Below are 17478 nucleotides of genomic sequence, written 5' to 3'. Positions count from 1 at the left end.
TGATCAATGTGTTGTTTCTCGAACTTTATTCTATGATCAGTGTGTTGTTTCTCTATCTTTATTCTCTGATCAGTGTGTTGTTTCTATATCTTTATTCTCTGATCAGTGTGTTGTTTCTCTATCTTTATTCTCTGATCAGTGTGTTGTTTCTCTATCTTTATTCTCTGATCAGTGTGTTGTTTCTCTATCTTTATTCTCTGATCATTGTGTTGTTTCACGATCTTTATTCTCGGATCAGTGTGTTGTTTCTCGATCTTTATTCTCTGATCAGTGTGTTGTTTCTCTATCTTTATTCGCAGAGCAGTGTGTTGTTTCTCTATCTTTATTCTCTGATCAGTGTGTTGTTTCTCGATCTTTATTCTCTGATCAGTGTGTTGTTTCTCGATCTTTATTCTCTGATCAGTGTGTTGTTTCTCTATCTTTATTATCTGATCAGTGTGTTGTTTCTCTATCTTTATTCTCTGATCAGTGTGTTGTTTCTCAATCTTTATTCTCTGATCAGTGTGTTGTTTCTCGATCTTTATTCTCTGATCAGTGTGTTGTTTCTCTATCTTTATTCTCTGATCAGTGTGTTGTTTCTCTATCTTTATTCTCTGATCAGTGTGTTGTTTCTCTATCTTTATTCACTGATCAGTGTGTTGTTTCTCGATCTTTATTCTCTGATCAGTGTGTTGTTTCTCGATCTTTATTCTCTGATCAGTGTGTTGTTTCTCTATCTTTATTCTCTGATCAGTGTGTTGTTTCTCGATCTTTATTCTCTGATCAGTGTGTTGTTTCTCGATCTTTATTCTCTGATCAGTGTATTGTTTCTAAAACTTTATTCTCTGATCAGTGTGTTGTTTCTCTATCTTTATTCTCTGATCAGTGTGTTGTTTCTCTATCTTTATTCTCTGATCAGTGTATTGTTTCTCTATCTTTATTCTCTTATCAGTGTGTTGTTTCTCGATCTTTATTCTCTGATCAGTGTGTTGTTTCTCGATCTTTATTCTCTGATCAGTGTGTTGTTTCTCGATCTTTATTCGCAGAGCAGTGTGTTGTTTCTCTATCTTTATTCTCTGATCAGTGTGTTGTTTGTCGATCTTTATTCTCTGATCAGTGGGTTGTTTCTCGATCTTGATTCTCTGATCAGTGTGTTGTTTCTCTATCTTTATTCTCTGATCAGTGTGTTGTTTCTCTATCTTTATTCTCTGATCAGTGTGTTATTTCTCTATCTTTATTCTCTGATCAGTGTGTTGTTTCTCTATCTTTATTCTCTGATCAGTGTGTTGTTTCTCGATCTTTATTCTCTGATCTGTGTGTTGTTTCTCTATCTTTATTCTCTGATCAGTGTGTTGTTTCTCTATCTTTGTTCTCTGATCAGTGTGTTGTTTCTCGATCTTTATTCTGATCAGTGTATTGTTTCTATATCATTATTCTCTGATCAGTGTGTTGTTTCTCTATCTTTATTCTCTGATCAGTGTGTTGTTTCTTGATCTTGATTCTCTGATCAGTGCGATGTTTCTCTATCTTTATTCTCTGATCAGTGTGTTGTTTCTCGATCTTTATTCTCTGATCAGTGTGTTGTTTCTCTATCTTTATTCTCTGATCAGTGTGTTGTTTCTCTATCTTTATTCTCTGATCAGTGTGTTGTTTCTCGATCTTTATTCTCTGAGCAGTGTGTTGCTTCTCGATCTTTATTCTCTGATCAGTGTGTTGCTTCTCTATCTTTATTCTCTGATCAGTGTGTTGTTTCTCGATCTTTATTCTCTGATCAGTGTGTTGTTTCTCGATCTTTATTCTCTGATCAATGTGTTGTTTCTCTATCTTTATTCTCTGATCAGTGTGTTGTTTCTCGGTCTTTATTCTCTGATCAGTGTTTTGTTTCTCTATCTTTATTCTCTGATCAGTGTGTTGTTTCTCGATCTTTATTCGCAGAGCAGTGTGTTGTTTCTCTATCTTTATTCTCTGATCAGTGTGTTGTTTCTCGATCTTTATTCTCTGATCAGTGTGTTGTTTCTCGATCTTTATTCTCTGATCAGTGTGTTATTTCTCTATCTTTATTCTCTGATCATTATGTTGTTTCTCGATCTTTATTCTCTGATCAGTCTGTTGTTTCTCGATCTTTATTCTCTGATCAGTGTGTTGTTTCTCGGTCTTTATTCTCTGATTAGTGTGTTGTTTCTCGATCTTTATTCGCAGAGCAGTGTGTTGTTTCTCTATCTTTATTCTCTGATCAGTGTGTTGTTTCTCGATCTTTATTCTCTGATCAGTGTGTTGTTTCTCGATCTTTATTCTCTGATCAGTGTGTTGTTTCTCGATCTTTATTCGCTGATCAATGTGTTGTTTCTCGAACTTTATTCTCTGATCAGTGTGTTGTTTCTCTATCTTTATTCTCTGATCAGTGTGTTGTTTCTCGATCTTTATTCTCTGATCATTGTGTTGTTTCTCTATCTTTATTCTCTGATCAGTGTGTTGTTTTTCTATCTTTATTCTCTGATCAGTGTGTTGTTTCTCTATCTTTATTCTCTGATCAGTGTGTTGTTTCTCTATCTTTATTCTCTGATCAGTGTGTTGTTTCTCTATCTTTATTCTCTGATCATTGTGTTGTTTCTCGATCTTTATTCTCTGATCAGTGTGTTGTTTCTCTATCTTTATTCTCTGATCAGTGTGTTGTTTCTCGATCTTTATTCTCTGATCAGTGTGTTGTTTCTCTATCTTTATTCTCTGATCAGTGTGTTGTTTCTCGATCTTTATTCTCTGATCAGTGTGTTGTTTCTCTATCTTTATTCTCTGATCAGTGTGTTGTTTCTCTATCTTTATTCTCTGATCAGTGTGTTGTTTCTCGATCTTTATTCTCTGATCAATGTGTTGTTGCTCTATCTTTATTCTCTGATCAGTGTGTTGTTTCTCTATCTTTATTCTCTGATCAGTGTGTTGTTTCTCGATCTTTATTCTCTGATCAGTGTATTGTTTCTATATCATTATTCTCTGATCAGTGTGTTGATTCTCTATCTTTATTCTCTGATCAGTGTGTTGTTTCTTGATCTTGATTCTCTGATCAGTGTGTTGTTTCTCTATCTTTATTCTCTGATCAGTGTGTTGTTTCTCGATCTTTATTCTCTGATCAGTGTGTTGTTTCTCTATCTTTATTCTCTGATCAGTGTGTTGTTTCTCTATCTTTATTCTCTGATCAGTGTGTTGTTTCTCTATCTTTATTCTCTGATCAGTGTGTTGTTTCTCGATCTTTATTCTCAGATCAGTGTGTTGTTTCTTGATCTGTATTCTCTGATCAGCGTGTTGTTTCTCGATCTTTATTCTCTGATCAGTGTATTGTTTCTCTATCTTTATTCTCTGATCATTGTGTTGTTTCTCGACCTTTATTCTCTGATCAGTGTGTTGTTTCTCAATCTTTATTCTCTGATCAGTGTGTTGTTTCTATATCTTTATTCTCTGATCAGTGTGTTGTTTCTCTATCTTTATTCTCTGATCAGTGTGTTGTTTCTCTATCTTTATTCTCTGATCAGTGTGTTGTTTCTCCATCTTTATTCTCTGATCAGTGTGTTGTTTCTCTATCTTTATTCTCTGATCAGTGTGTTGTTTCTCGATCTTTATTCTCTGATCAGTGTGTTGTTTCTCTATCTTTATTCTCTGATCAGTGTGTTGTTTCTCGATCTTGATTCTCTGATCAGTGTGTTGTTTCTCAATCTTGATTCTCTGATCAGTGTGTTGTTTCTCAATCTTTATTCTCTGATCAGTGTGTTGTTTCTCGATGTTTATTCTCTGATCAGTGTGTTGTTTCTCGATCTTGATTCTCTGATCAGTGTGTTGTTTCTCAATCTTTATTCTCTGATCAGTGTGTTGTTTCTCGATGTTTATTCTCTGATCAGTGTGTTGTTTCTAGATCTTTATTCTCTGATCAGTGTGTTGTTTCTCTATCTTTATTCTCTGATCAGTGTGTTGTTTCTTGATCTTGATTCTCTGATCAGTGTGTTGTTTCTCTATCTTTATTCTCTGATCAGTGTGTTGTTTCTCGATCTTTATTCTCTGATCAGTGTGTTGTTTCTCTATCTTTATTCTCTGATCAGTGTGTTGTTTCTCTATCTTTATTCTCTGATCAGTGTGTTGTTTCTCTACCTTTATTCTCTGATCAGTGTGTTGTTTCTCGATCTTTATTCTCTGATCAGTGTGTTGTTTCTTGATCTGTATTCTCTGATCAGTGTGTTGTTTCTCGATCTTTATTCTCTGATCAGTGTGTTGTTTCTCGATCTTTATTCTCTGATCAGTGTGTTGTTTCTCTGTCTTTATTCTCTGATCAGTGTGTTGTTTCTCTATCTTTATTCTCTGATCAGTGTGTTGTTTCTCGATCTTTATTCTCTGATCAGTGTATTGTTTCTATAATATTATTCTCTGATCAGTGTGTTGTTTCTCTATCTTCATTCTCTGATCAGTGTGTTGTTTCTCGTTCTTTATTCTCTGATCAGTGTGTTGTTTCTCTATCTTTATTCTCTGATCAGTGTGTTGTTTCTCGATCTTTATTCTCTGATCAGTGTGTTGTTTCTCTATCTTTATTCTCTGATCAGTGTGTTGTTTCTCGATCTTTATTCTCTGATCATTGTGTTGTTTCTCAATCTTTATTCTCTGATCAGTGTGTTGTTTCTATATCTTTATTCTCTGATCAGTGTGTTGTTTCTCTATCTTTATTCTCTGATCAGTGTGTTGTTTCTCTATCTTTATTCTCTGATCAGTGTGTTGTTTCTCGATCTTTATTCTCTGATCAGTGTGTTGTTTCTCTATCTTTATTCTCTGATCAGTGTGTTGTTTCTCGATCTTTATTCTCTGATCAGTGTGTTGTTTCTCAATCTAAATTCTCTGATCAGTGTGTTGTTTCTCGATCTTTATTCTCTGATCAGTGTGTTGTTTCTCGATCTTTATTTTCTGATCAGTGTGTTGTTTCTCTATCTTTATTCTCTGATCGGTGTGTTGTTTGTCTATCTTTATTCACTGATCAGTGTGTTGTGTCTCGATCTTTATTCTCTGATCAGTGTGTTGTTTCTCGATCTTTATTCGCAGAGCAGTGTGTTGTTTCTCTATCTTTATTCTCTGATCAGTGTGTTGTTTCTCGATCTTTATTCTCTGAAAAGTGTGTTGTTTCTCGATCTTTATTCTCTGATCAGTGTGTTATTTCTCTATCTTTATTCTCTGATCATTGTGTTGTTTCTCGATCTTTATTCTCTGATCAGTGTGTTGTTTCTCGATCTTTATTCTCTGATCAGTGTGTTGTTTCTCGGTCTTTATTCTCTGGTTAGTGTGTTGTTTCTCGATCTTTATTCGCAGAGCAGTGTGTTGTTTCTCTATCTTTATTCTCTGATCAGTGTGTTGTTTCTCGATCTTTATTCTCTGATCAGTGTGTTGTTTCTCTATCTTTATTCTCTGATCAGTGTGTTGTTTCTCGATCTTTATTCTCTGATCAATGTGTTGTTTCTCGAACTTTATTCTCTGATCAGTGTGTTGTTTCTCTATCTTTATTCTCTGATCAGTGTGTTGTTTCTCGATCTTTATTCTCTGATCATTGTGTTGTTTCTCTATCTTTATTCTCTGATCAGTGTGTTGTTTTTCTATCTTTATTCTCTGATCAGTGTGTTGTTTCTCTATCTTTATTCTCTGATCAGTGTGTTGTTTCTCTATCTTTATTCTCTGATCAGTGTGTTGTTTCTCTATCTTTATTCTCTGATCATTGTGTTGTTTCTCGATCTTTATTCTCTGATCAGTGTGTTGTTTCTCGATCTTTATTCTCTGATCAGTGTGTTGTTTCTCGATCTTTATTCGCAGCGCAGTGTGTTGTTTCTCTATCTTTATTCTCTGATCAGTGTGTTGTTTCTCGATCTTTATTCTCTGATCAGTGTGTTGTTTCTCGATCTTTATTCTCTGATCAGTGTGTTGTTTCTCTATCTTTATTCTCTGATCAGTGTGTTGTTTCTCGATCTTTATTCTCTGATCAGTGTGTTGTTTCTCAATCTTTATTCTCTGATCAGTGTGTTGTTTCTCGATCTTTATTCTCTGATCAGTGTGTTGTTTCTCTATCTTTATTCTCTGATCAGTGTGTTGTTTCTCTATCTTTATTCTCTGATCAGTGTGTTGTTTCTCTATCTTTATTCACTGATCAGTGTGTTGTTTCTCGATCTTTATTCTCTGATCAGTGTGTTGTTTCTCGATCTTTATTCTCTGATCAGTGTGTTGTTTCTCTATCTTTATTCTCTGATCAGTGTGTTGTTTCTCGATCTTTATTCTCTGATCAGTGTGTTGTTTCTCGATCTTTATTCTCTGATCAGTGTATTGTTTCTAAAACTTTATTCTCTGATCAGTGTGTTGTTTCTCTATCTTTATTCTCTGATCAGTGTGTTGTTTCTCTATCTTTATTCTCTGATCAGTGTATTGTTTCTCTATCTTTATTCTCTTATCATTGTGTTGTTTCTCGATCTTTATTCTCTGATCAGTGTGTTGTTTCTCGATCTTTATTCTCTGATCAGTGTGTTGTTTCTCGATCTTTATTCGCAGAGCAGTGTGTTGTTTCTCTATCTTTATTCTCTGATCAGTGTGTTGTTTCTCGATCTTTATTCTCTGATCAGTGTGTTGTTTCTCGATCTTGATTCTCTGATCAGTGTGTTGTTTCTCTATCTTTATTCTCTGATCAGTGTGTTGTTTCTCTATCTTTATTCTCTGATCAGTGTGTTGTTTCTCTATCTTTATTCTCTGATCAGTGTGTTGTTTCTCTATCTTTATTCTCTGATCAGTGTGTTGTTTCTCGATCTTTATTCTCTGATCAGTGTGTTGTTTCTCGATCTTTATTCTCTGATCAGTGTGTTGTTTCTCTATCTTTATTCTCTGATCAGTGTGTTGTTTCTCGATCTTTATTCTGATCAGTGTATTGTTTCTATATCATTATTCTCTGATCAGTGTGTTGTTTCTCTATCTTTATTCTCTGATCAGTGTGTTGTTTCTTGATCTTGATTCTCTGATCAGTGTGTTGTTTCTCTATCTTTATTCTCTGATCAGTGTGTTGTTTCTCGATTTTTATTCTGTGATCAGTGTGTTGTTTCTCTATCTTTATTCTCTGATCAGTGTGTTGTTTCTCTATCTTTATTCTCTGATCAGTGTGTTGTTTCTCGATCTTTATTCTCTGAGCAGTGTGTTGCTTCTCGATCTTTATTCTCTGATCAGTGTGTTGCTTCTCTATCTTTATTCTCTGATCAGTGTGTTGTTTCTCGATCTTTATTCTCTGATCAGTGTGTTGTTTCTCGATCTTTATTCTCTGATCAATGTGTTGTTTCTCTCTCTTTATTCTCTGATCAGTGTGTTGTTTCTCGATCTTTATTCTCTGATCAGTGTTTTGTTTCTCTATCTTTATTCTCTGATCAGTGTGTTGTTTCTCGATCTTTATTCGCAGAGCAGTGTGTTGTTTCTCTATATTTATTCTCTGATCAGTGTGTTGTTTCTCGATCTTTATTCTCTGATCAGTGTGTTGTTTCTCGATCTTTATTCTCTGATCAGTGTGTTATTTCTCTATCTTTATTCTCTGATCATTGTGTTGTTTCTCGATCTTTATTCTCTGATCAGTGTGTTGTTTCTCGAGCTTTATTCTCTGATCAGTGTGTTGTTTCTCGATCTTTATTCTCTGATCAGTGTGTTGTTTCTCGATCTTTATTCGCAGAGCAGTGTGTTGTTTCTCTATCTTTATTCTCTGATCAGTGTGTTGTTTCTCGATCTTTATTCTCTGATCAGTGTGTTGTTTCTCGATCTTGATTCTCTGATCAGTGTGTTGTTTCTCTATCTTTATTCTCTGATCAGTGTGTTGTTTCTCTATCTTTATTCTCTGATCAGTGTGTTATTTCTCTATCTTTATTCTCTGATCAGTGTGTTGTTTCTCTATCTTTATTCTCTGATCAGTGTGTTGTTTCTCGATCTTTATTCTCTGATCAGTGTGTTGTTTCTCTATCTTTATTCTCTGATCAGTGTGTTGTTTCTCTATCTTTATTCTCTGATCAGTGTGTTGTTTCTCGATCTTTATTCTGATCAGTGTATTGTTTCTATATCATTATTCTCTGATCAGTGTGTTGTTTCTCTATCTTTATTCTCTGATCAGTGTGTTGTTTCTTGATCTTTATTCTCTGATCAGTGTGTTGTTTCTCTATCTTTATTCTCTGATCAGTGTGTTGTTTCTCGATCTTTATTCTGTGATCAGTGTGTTGTTTCTCTATCTTTATTCTCTGATCAGTGTGTTGTTTCTCTATCTTTATTCTCTGATCAGTGTGTTGTTTCTCGATCTTTATTCTCTGAGCAGTGTGTTGCTTCTCGATCTTTATTCTCTGATCAGTGTGTTGCTTCTCTATCTTTATTCTCTGATCAGTGTGTTGTTTCTCGATCTTTATTCTCTGATCAGTGTGTTGTTTCTCGATCTTTATTCTCTGATCAATCTGTTGTTTCTCTATCTTTATTCTCTGATCAGTGTGTTGTTTCTCGATCTTTATTCTCTGATCAGTGTTTTGTTTCTCTATCTTTATTCTCTGATCAGTGTGTTGTTTCTCGATCTTTATTCGCAGAGCAGTGTGTTGTTTCTCTATCTTTCTTCTCTGATCAGTGTGTTGTTTCTCGATCTTTATTCTCTGATCAGTGTGTTGTTTCTCGATCTTTATTCTCTGATCAGTGTGTTATTTCTCTATCTTTATTCTCTGATCATTGTGTTGTTTCTCGATCTTTATTCTCTGATCAGTGTGTTGTTTCTCGATCTTTATTCTCTGATCAGTGTGTTGTTTCTCGGTCTTTATTCTCTGATTAGTGTGTTGTTTCTCGATCTTTATTCGCAGAGCAGTGTGTTGTTTCTCTATCTTTATTCTCTGATCAGTGTGTTGTTTCTCGATCTTTATTCTCTGATCAGTGTGTTGTTTCTCGATCTTTATTCTCTGATCAGTGTGTTTCTCGATCTTTATTCTCTGATCAATGTGTTGTTTCTCGAACTTTATTCTATGATCAGTGTGTTGTTTCTCTATCTTTATTCTCTGATCAGTGTGTTGTTTCTATATCTTTATTCTCTGATCAGTGTGTTGTTTCTCTATCTTTATTCTCTGATCAGTGTGTTGTTTCTCTATCTTTATTCTCTGATCAGTGTGTTGTTTCTCTATCTTTATTCTCTGATCATTGTGTTGTTTCACGATCTTTATTCTCTGATCAGTGTGTTGTTTCTCGATCTTTATTCTCTGATCAGTGTGTTGTTTCCCGATCTTTATTCGCAGAGCAGTGTGTTGTTTCTCTATCTTTATTCTCTGATCAGTGTGTTGTTTCTCGATCTTTATTCTCTGATCAGTGTGTTGTTTCTCGATCTTTATTCTCTGATCAGTGTGTTGTTTCTCTATCTTTATTATCTGATCAGTGTGTTGTTTCTCTATCTTTATTCTCTGATCAGTGTGTTGTTTCTCAATCTTTATTCTCTGATCAGTGTGTTGTTTCTCGATCTTTATTCTCTGATCAGTGTGTTGTTTCTCTATCTTTATTCTCTGATCAGTGTGTTGTTTCTCTATCTTTATTCTCTGATCAGTGTGTTGTTTCTCTATCTTTATTCACTGATCAGTGTGTTGTTTCTCGATCTTTATTCTCTGATCAGTGTGTTGTTTCTCGATCTTTATTCTCTGATCAGTGTGTTGTTTCTCTATCTTTATTCTCTGATCAGTGTGTTGTTTCTCGATCTTTATTCTCTGATCAGTGTGTTGTTTCTCGATCTTTATTCTCTGATCAGTGTATTGTTTCTAAAACTTTATTCTCTGATCAGTGTGTTGTTTCTCTATCTTTATTCTCTGATCAGTGTGTTGTTTCTCTATCTTTATTCTCTGATCAGTGTATTGTTTCTCTATCTTTATTCTCTTATCAGTGTGTTGTTTCTCGATCTTTATTCTCTGATCAGTGTGTTGTTTCTCGATCTTTATTCTCTGATCAGTGTGTTGTTTCTCGATCTTTATTCGCAGAGCAGTGTGTTGTTTCTCTATCTTTATTCTCTGATCAGTGTGTTGTTTGTCGATCTTTATTCTCTGATCAGTGTGTTGTTTCTCGATCTTGATTCTCTGATCAGTGTGTTGTTTCTCTATCTTTATTCTCTGATCAGTGTGTTGTTTCTCTATCTTTATTCTCTGATCAGTGTGTTATTTCCCTATCTTTATTCTCTGATCAGTGTGTTGTTTCTCTATCTTTATTCTCTGATCAGTGTGTTGTTTCTCGATCTTTATTCTCTGATCTGTGTGTTGTTTCTCTATCTTTATTCTCTGATCAGTGTGTTGTTTCTCTATCTTTGTTCTCTGATCAGTGTGTTGTTTCTCGATCTTTATTCTGATCAGTGTATTGTTTCTATATCATTATTCTCTGATCAGTGTGTTGTTTCTCTATCTTTATTCTCTGATCAGTGTGTTGTTTCTTGATCTTGATTCTCTGATCAGTGTGATGTTTCTCTATCTTTATTCTCTGATCAGTGTGTTGTTTCTCGATCTTTATTCTCTGATCAGTGTGTTGTTTCTCTATCTTTATTCTCTGATCAGTGTGTTGTTTCTCTATCTTTATTCTCTGATCAGTGTGTTGTTTCTCGATCTTTATTCTCTGAGCAGTGTGTTGCTTCTCGATCTTTATTCTCTGATCAGTGTGTTGCTTCTCTATCTTTATTCTCTGATCAGTGTGTTGTTTCTCGATCTTTATTCTCTGATCAGTGTGTTGTTTCTCGATCTTTATTCTCTGATCAATGTGTTGTTTCTCTATCTTTATTCTCTGATCAGTGTGTTGTTTCTCGGTCTTTATTCTCTGATCAGTGTTTTGTTTCTCTATCTTTATTCTCTGATCAGTGTGTTGTTTCTCGATCTTTATTCGCAGAGCAGTGTGTTGTTTCTCTATCTTTATTCTCTGATCAGTGTGTTGTTTCTCGATCTTTATTCTCTGATCAGTGTGTTGTTTCTCGATCTTTATTCTCTGATCAGTGTGTTATTTCTCTATCTTTATTCTCTGATCATTATGTTGTTTCTCGATCTTTATTCTCTGATCAGTCTGTTGTTTCTCGATCTTTATTCTCTGATCAGTGTGTTGTTTCTCGGTCTTTATTCTCTGATTAGTGTGTTGTTTCTCGATCTTTATTCGCAGAGCAGTGTGTTGTTTCTCTATCTTTATTCTCTGATCAGTGTGTTGTTTCTCGATCTTTATTCTCTGATCAGTGTGTTGTTTCTCGATCTTTATTCTCTGATCAGTGTGTTGTTTCTCGATCTTTATTCGCTGATCAATGTGTTGTTTCTCGAACTTTATTCTCTGATCAGTGTGTTGTTTCTCTATCTTTATTCTCTGATCAGTGTGTTGTTTCTCGATCTTTATTCTCTAATCATTGTGTTGTTTCTCTATCTTTATTCTCTGATCAGTGTGTTGTTTTTCTATCTTTATTCTCTGATCAGTGTGTTGTTTCTCTATCTTTATTCTCTGATCAGTGTGTTGTTTCTCTATCTTTATTCTCTGATCAGTGTGTTGTTTCTCTATCTTTATTCTCTGATCATTGTGTTGTTTCTCGATCTTTATTCTCTGATCAGTGTGTTGTTTCTCTATCTTTATTCTCTGATCAGTGTGTTGTTTCTCGATCTTTATTCTCTGATCAGTGTGTTGTTTCTCTATCTTTATTCTCTGATCAGTGTGTTGTTTCTCGATCTTTATTCTCTGATCAGTGTGTTGTTTCTCTATCTTTATTCTCTGATCAGTGTGTTGTTTCTCTATCTTTATTCTGTGATCAGTGTGTTGTTTCTCGATCTTTATTCTCTGATCAGTGTGTTGTTGCTCTATCTTTATTCTCTGATCAGTGTGTTGTTTCTCTATCTTTATTCTCTGATCAGTGTGTTGTTTCTCGATCTTTATTCTCTGATCAGTGTATTGTTTCTATATCATTATTCTCTGATCAGTGTGTTGATTCTCTATCTTTATTCTCTGATCAGTGTGTTGTTTCTTGATCTTGATTCTCTGATCAGTGTGTTGTTTCTCTATCTTTATTCTCTGATCAGTGTGTTGTTTCTCGATCTTTATTCTCTGATCAGTGTGTTGTTTCTCTATCTTTATTCTCTGATCAGTGTGTTGTTTCTCTATCTTTATTCTCTGATCAGTGTGTTGTTTCTCTATCTTTATTCTCTGATCAGTGTGTTGTTTCTCGATCTTTATTCTCAGATCAGTGTGTTGTTTCTTGATCTGTATTCTCTGATCAGCGTGTTGTTTCTCGATCTTTATTCTCTGATCAGTGTTTTGTTTCTCTATCTTTATTCTCTGATCAGTGTGTTGTTTCTCGACCTTTATTCTCTGATCAGTGTGTTGTTTCTCAATCTTTATTCTCTGATCAGTGTGTTGTTTCTATATCTTTATTCTCTGATCAGTGTGTTGTTTCTCTATCTTTATTCTCTGATCAGTGTGTTGTTTCTCTATCTTTATTCTCTGATCAGTGTGTTGTTTCTCCATCTTTATTCTCTGATCAGTGTGTTGTTTCTCTATCTTTATTCTCTGATCAGTGTGTTGTTTCTCGATCTTTATTCTCTGATCAGTGTGTTGTTTCTCTATCTTTATTCTCTGATCAGTGTGTTGTTTCTCGATCTTGATTCTCTGATCAGTGTGTTGTTTCTCAATCTTGATTCTCTGATCAGTGTGTTGTTTCTCAATCTTTATTCTCTGATCAGTGTGTTGTTTCTCGATGTTTATTCGCTGATCAGTGTGTTGTTTCTCGATCTTGATTCTCTGATCAGTGTGTTGTTTCTCAATCTTTATTCTCTGATCAGTGTGTTGTTTCTCGATGTTTATTCTCTGATCAGTGTGTTGTTTCTAGATCTTTATTCTCTGATCAGTGTGTTGTTTCTCTATCTTTATTCTCTGATCAGTGTGTTGTTTCTTGATCTTGATTCTCTGATCAGTGTGTTGTTTCTCTATCTTTATTCTCTGATCAGTGTGTTGTTTCTCGATCTTTATTCTCTGATCAGTGTGTTGTTTCTCTATCTTTATTCTCTGATCAGTGTGTTGTTTCTCTATCTTTATTCTCTGATCAGTGTGTTGTTTCTCTACCTTTATTCTCTGATCAGTGTGTTGTTTCTCGATCTTTATTCTCTGATCAGTGTGTTGTTTCTTGATCTGTATTCTCTGATCAGTGTGTTGTTTCTCGATCTTTATTCTCTGATCAGTGTGTTGTTTCTCGATCTTTATTCTCTGATCAGTGTGTTGTTTCTCTGTCTTTATTCTCTGATCAGTGTGTTGTTTCTCTATCTTTATTCTCTGATCAGTGTGTTGTTTCTCGATCTTTATTCTCTGATCAGTGTATTGTTTCTATAATATTATTCTCTGATCAGTGTGTTGTTTCTCTATCTTCATTCTCTGATCAGTGTGTTGTTTCTCGTTCTTTATTCTCTGATCAGTGTGTTGTTTCTCTATCTTTATTCTCTGATCAGTGTGTTGTTTCTCGATCTTTATTCTCTGATCAGTGTGTTGTTTCTCTATCTTTATTCTCTGATCAGTGTGTTGTTTCTCGATCTTTATTCTCTGATCATTGTGTTGTTTCTCAATCTTTATTCTCTGATCAGTGTGTTGTTTCTATATCTTTATTCTCTGATCAGTGTGTTGTTTCTCTATCTTTATTCTCTGATCAGTGTGTTGTTTCTCTATCTTTATTCTCTGATCAGTGTGTTGTTTCTCGATCTTTATTCTCTGATCAGTGTGTTGTTTCTCTATCTTTATTCTCTGATCAGTGTGTTGTTTCTCGATCTTTATTCTCTGATCAGTGTGTTGTTTCTCAATCTAAATTCTCTGATCAGTGTGTTGTTTCTCGATCTTTATTCTCTGATCAGTGTGTTGTTTCTCGATCTTTATTTTCTGATCAGTGTGTTGTTTCTCTATCTTTATTCTCTGATCGGTGTGTTGTTTGTCTATCTTTATTCACTGATCAGTGTGTTGTTTCTCGATCTTTATTCTCTGATCAGTGTGTTGTTTCTCGATCTTTATTCGCAGAGCAGTGTGTTGTTTCTCTATCTTTATTCTCTGATCAGTGTGTTGTTTCTCGATCTTTATTCTCTGAAAAGTGTGTTGTTTCTCGATCTTTATTCTCTGATCAGTGTGTTATTTCTCTATCTTTATTCTCTGATCATTGTGTTGTTTCTCGATCTTTATTCTCTGATCAGTGTGTTGTTTCTCGATCTTTATTCTCTGATCAGTGTGTTGTTTCTCGGTCTTTATTCTCTGGTTAGTGTGTTGTTTCTCGATCTTTATTCGCAGAGCAGTGTGTTGTTTCTCTATCTTTATTCTCTGATCAGTGTGTTGTTTCTCGATCTTTATTCTCTGATCAGTGTGTTGTTTCTCTATCTTTATTCTCTGATCAGTGTGTTGTTTCTCGATCTTTATTCTCTGATCAATGTGTTGTTTCTCGAACTTTATTCTCTGATCAGTGTGTTGTTTCTCTATCTTTATTCTCTGATCAGTGTGTTGTTTCTCGATCTTTATTCTCTGATCATTGTGTTGTTTCTCTATCTTTATTCTCTGATCAGTGTGTTGTTTTTCTATCTTTATTCTCTGATCAGTGTGTTGTTTCTCTATCTTTATTCTCTGATCAGTGTGTTGTTTCTCTATCTTTATTCTCTGATCAGTGTGTTGTTTCTCTATCTTTATTCTCTGATCATTGTGTTGTTTCTCGATCTTTATTCTCTGATCAGTGTGTTGTTTCTCGATCTTTATTCTCTGATCAGTGTGTTGTTTCTCGATCTTTATTCGCAGCGCAGTGTGTTGTTTCTCTATCTTTATTCTCTGATCAGTGTGTTGTTTCTCGATCTTTATTCTCTGATCAGTATGTTGTTTCTCTATCTTTATTCTCTGATCAGTGTGTTGTTTCTCTATCTTTATTCTGTGATCAGTGTGTTGTTTCTCGATCTTTATTCTCTGATCAGTGTGTTGTTTCTCTATCTTTATTCTCTGATCAGTGTGTTGTTTCTCTATCTTTATTCTCTGATCAGTGTGTTGTTTCTCGATCTTTATTCTCTGATCAGTGTATTGTTTCTATATCATTATTCTCTGATCAGTGTGTTGATTCTCTATCTTTATTCTCTGATCAGTGTGTTGTTTCTTGATCTTGATTCTCTGATCAGTGTGTTGTTTCTCTATCTTTATTCTCTGATCAGTGTGTTGTTTCTCGATCTTTATTCTCTGATCAGTGTGTTGTTTCTCTATCTTTATTCTCTGATCAGTGTGTTGTTTCTCTATCTTTATTCTCTGATCAGTGTGTTGTTTCTCTATCTTTATTCTCTGATCAGTGTGTGGTTTCTCGATCTTTATTCTCAGATCAGTGTGTTGTTTCTAGATCTGTATTCTCTGATCAGCGTGTTGTTTCTCGATCTTTATTCTCTGATCAGTGTATTGTTTCTCTATCTTTATTCTCTGATCAGTGTGTTGTTTCTCGATCTTTATTCTCTGAGCAGTGTGTTGCTTCTCGATCTTTATTCTCTGATCAGTGTGTTGCTTCTCTATCTTTATTCTCTGATCAGTGTGTTGTTTCTCGATCTTTATTCTCTGATCAGTGTGTTGTTTCTCGATCTTTATTCTCTGATCAATGTGTTGTTTCTCTATCTTTATTCTCTGATCAGTGTGTTGTTTCTCGGTCTTTATTCTCTGATCAGTGTTTTGTTTCTCTATCTTTATTCTCTGATCAGTGTGTTGTTTCTCGATCTTTATTCGCAGAGCAGTGTGTTGTTTCTCTATCTTTATTCTCTGATCAGTGTGTTGTTTCTCGATCTTTATTCTCTGATCAGTGTGTTGTTTCTCGATCTTTATTCTCTGATCAGTGTGTTATTTCTCTATCTTTATTCTCTGATCATTATGTTGTTTCTCGATCTTTATTCTCTGATCAGTGTGTTGTTTCTCGATCTTTATTCTCTGATCAGTGTGTTGTTTCTCGGTCTTTATTCTCTGATTAGTGTGTTGTTTCTCGATCTTTATTCGCAGAGCAGTGTGTTGTTTCTCTATCTTTATTCTCTGATCAGTGTGTTGTTTCTCGATCTTTATTCTCTGATCAGTGTGTTGTTTCTCGATCTTTATTCTCTGATCAGTGTGTTGTTTCTCGATCTTTATTCGCTGATCAATGTGTTGTTTCTCGAACTTTATTCTCTGATCAGTGTGTTGTTTCTCTATCTTTATTCTCTGATCAGTGTGTTGTTTCTTGATCTTGATTCTCTGATCAGTGTGTTGTTTCTCTATCTTTATTCTCTGATCAGTGTGTTGTTTTTCTATCTTTATTCTCTGATCAGTGTGTTGTTTCTCTATCTTTATTCTCTGATCAGTGGGTTGTTTCTCTATCTTTATTCTCTGATCAGTGTGTTGTTTCTCTATCTTTATTCTCTGATCATTGTGTTCTTTCTCGATCTTTATTCTCTGATCAGTGTGTTGTTTCTCTATCTTTATTCTCTGATCAGTGTGTTGTTTCTCGATCTTTATTCTCTGATCAGTGTGTTGTTTCTCTATCTTTATTCTCTGATCAGTGTGTTGTTTCTCGATCTTTATTCTCTGATCAGTGTGTTGTTTCTCTATCTTTATTCTCTGATCAGTGTGTTGTTTCTCTATCTTTATTCATGATCAGTGTGTTGTTTCTCGATCTTTATTCTCTGATCAGTGTGTTGTTTCTCTATCTTTATTCTCTGATCAGTGTGTTGTTTCTCTATCTTTATTCTCTGATCAGTGTGTTGTTTCTCGATCTTTATTCTCTGATCAGTGTATTGTTTCTATATCATTATTCTCTGATCAGTGTGTTGATTCTCTATCTTTATTCTCTGATCAGTGTGTTGTTTCTTGATCTTGATTCTCTGATCAGTGTGTTGTTTCTCTATCTTTATTCTCTGATCAGTGTGTTGTTTCTCGATCTTTATTCTCTGATCAGTGTGTTGTTTCTCTATCTTTATTCTCTGATCAGTGTGTTGTTTCTCTATCTTTATTCTCTGATCAGTGTGTTGTTTCTCTATCTTTATTCTCTGATCAGTGTGTTGTTTCTCGATCTTTATTCTCAGATCAGTGTGTTGTTTCTTGATCTGTATTCTCTGATCAGCGTGTTGTTTCTCGATCTTTATTCTCTGATCAGTGTATTGTTTCTCTATCTTTATTCTCTGATCAGTGTGTTGTTTCTCGACCTTTATTCTCTGATCAGTGTGTTGTTTCTCAATCTTTATTCTCTGATCAGTGTGTTGTTTCTATATCTTTATTCTCTGATCAGTGTGTTGTTTCTCTATCTTTATTCTCTGATCAGTGTGTTGTTTCTCTATCTTTATTCTCTGATCAGTGTGTTGTTTCTCCATCTTTATTCTCTGATCAGTGTGTTGTTTCTCTATCTTTATTCTCTGATCAGTGTGTTGTTTCTCGATCTTTATTCTCTGATCAGTGTGTTGTTTCTCTATCTTTATTCTCTGATCAGTGTGTTGTTTCTCGATCTTGATTCTC

This window comes from Chiloscyllium plagiosum, unplaced genomic scaffold (assembly GCF_037043375.1).
Source record: "Chiloscyllium plagiosum isolate Xiang-an unplaced genomic scaffold, Cpla_swu_hap1 HiC_scaffold_28, whole genome shotgun sequence".
Classification (NCBI taxonomy): domain Eukaryota; kingdom Metazoa; phylum Chordata; class Chondrichthyes; order Orectolobiformes; family Hemiscylliidae; genus Chiloscyllium; species Chiloscyllium plagiosum.
Note: the sequence above shows the minus strand (reverse complement) of the source record.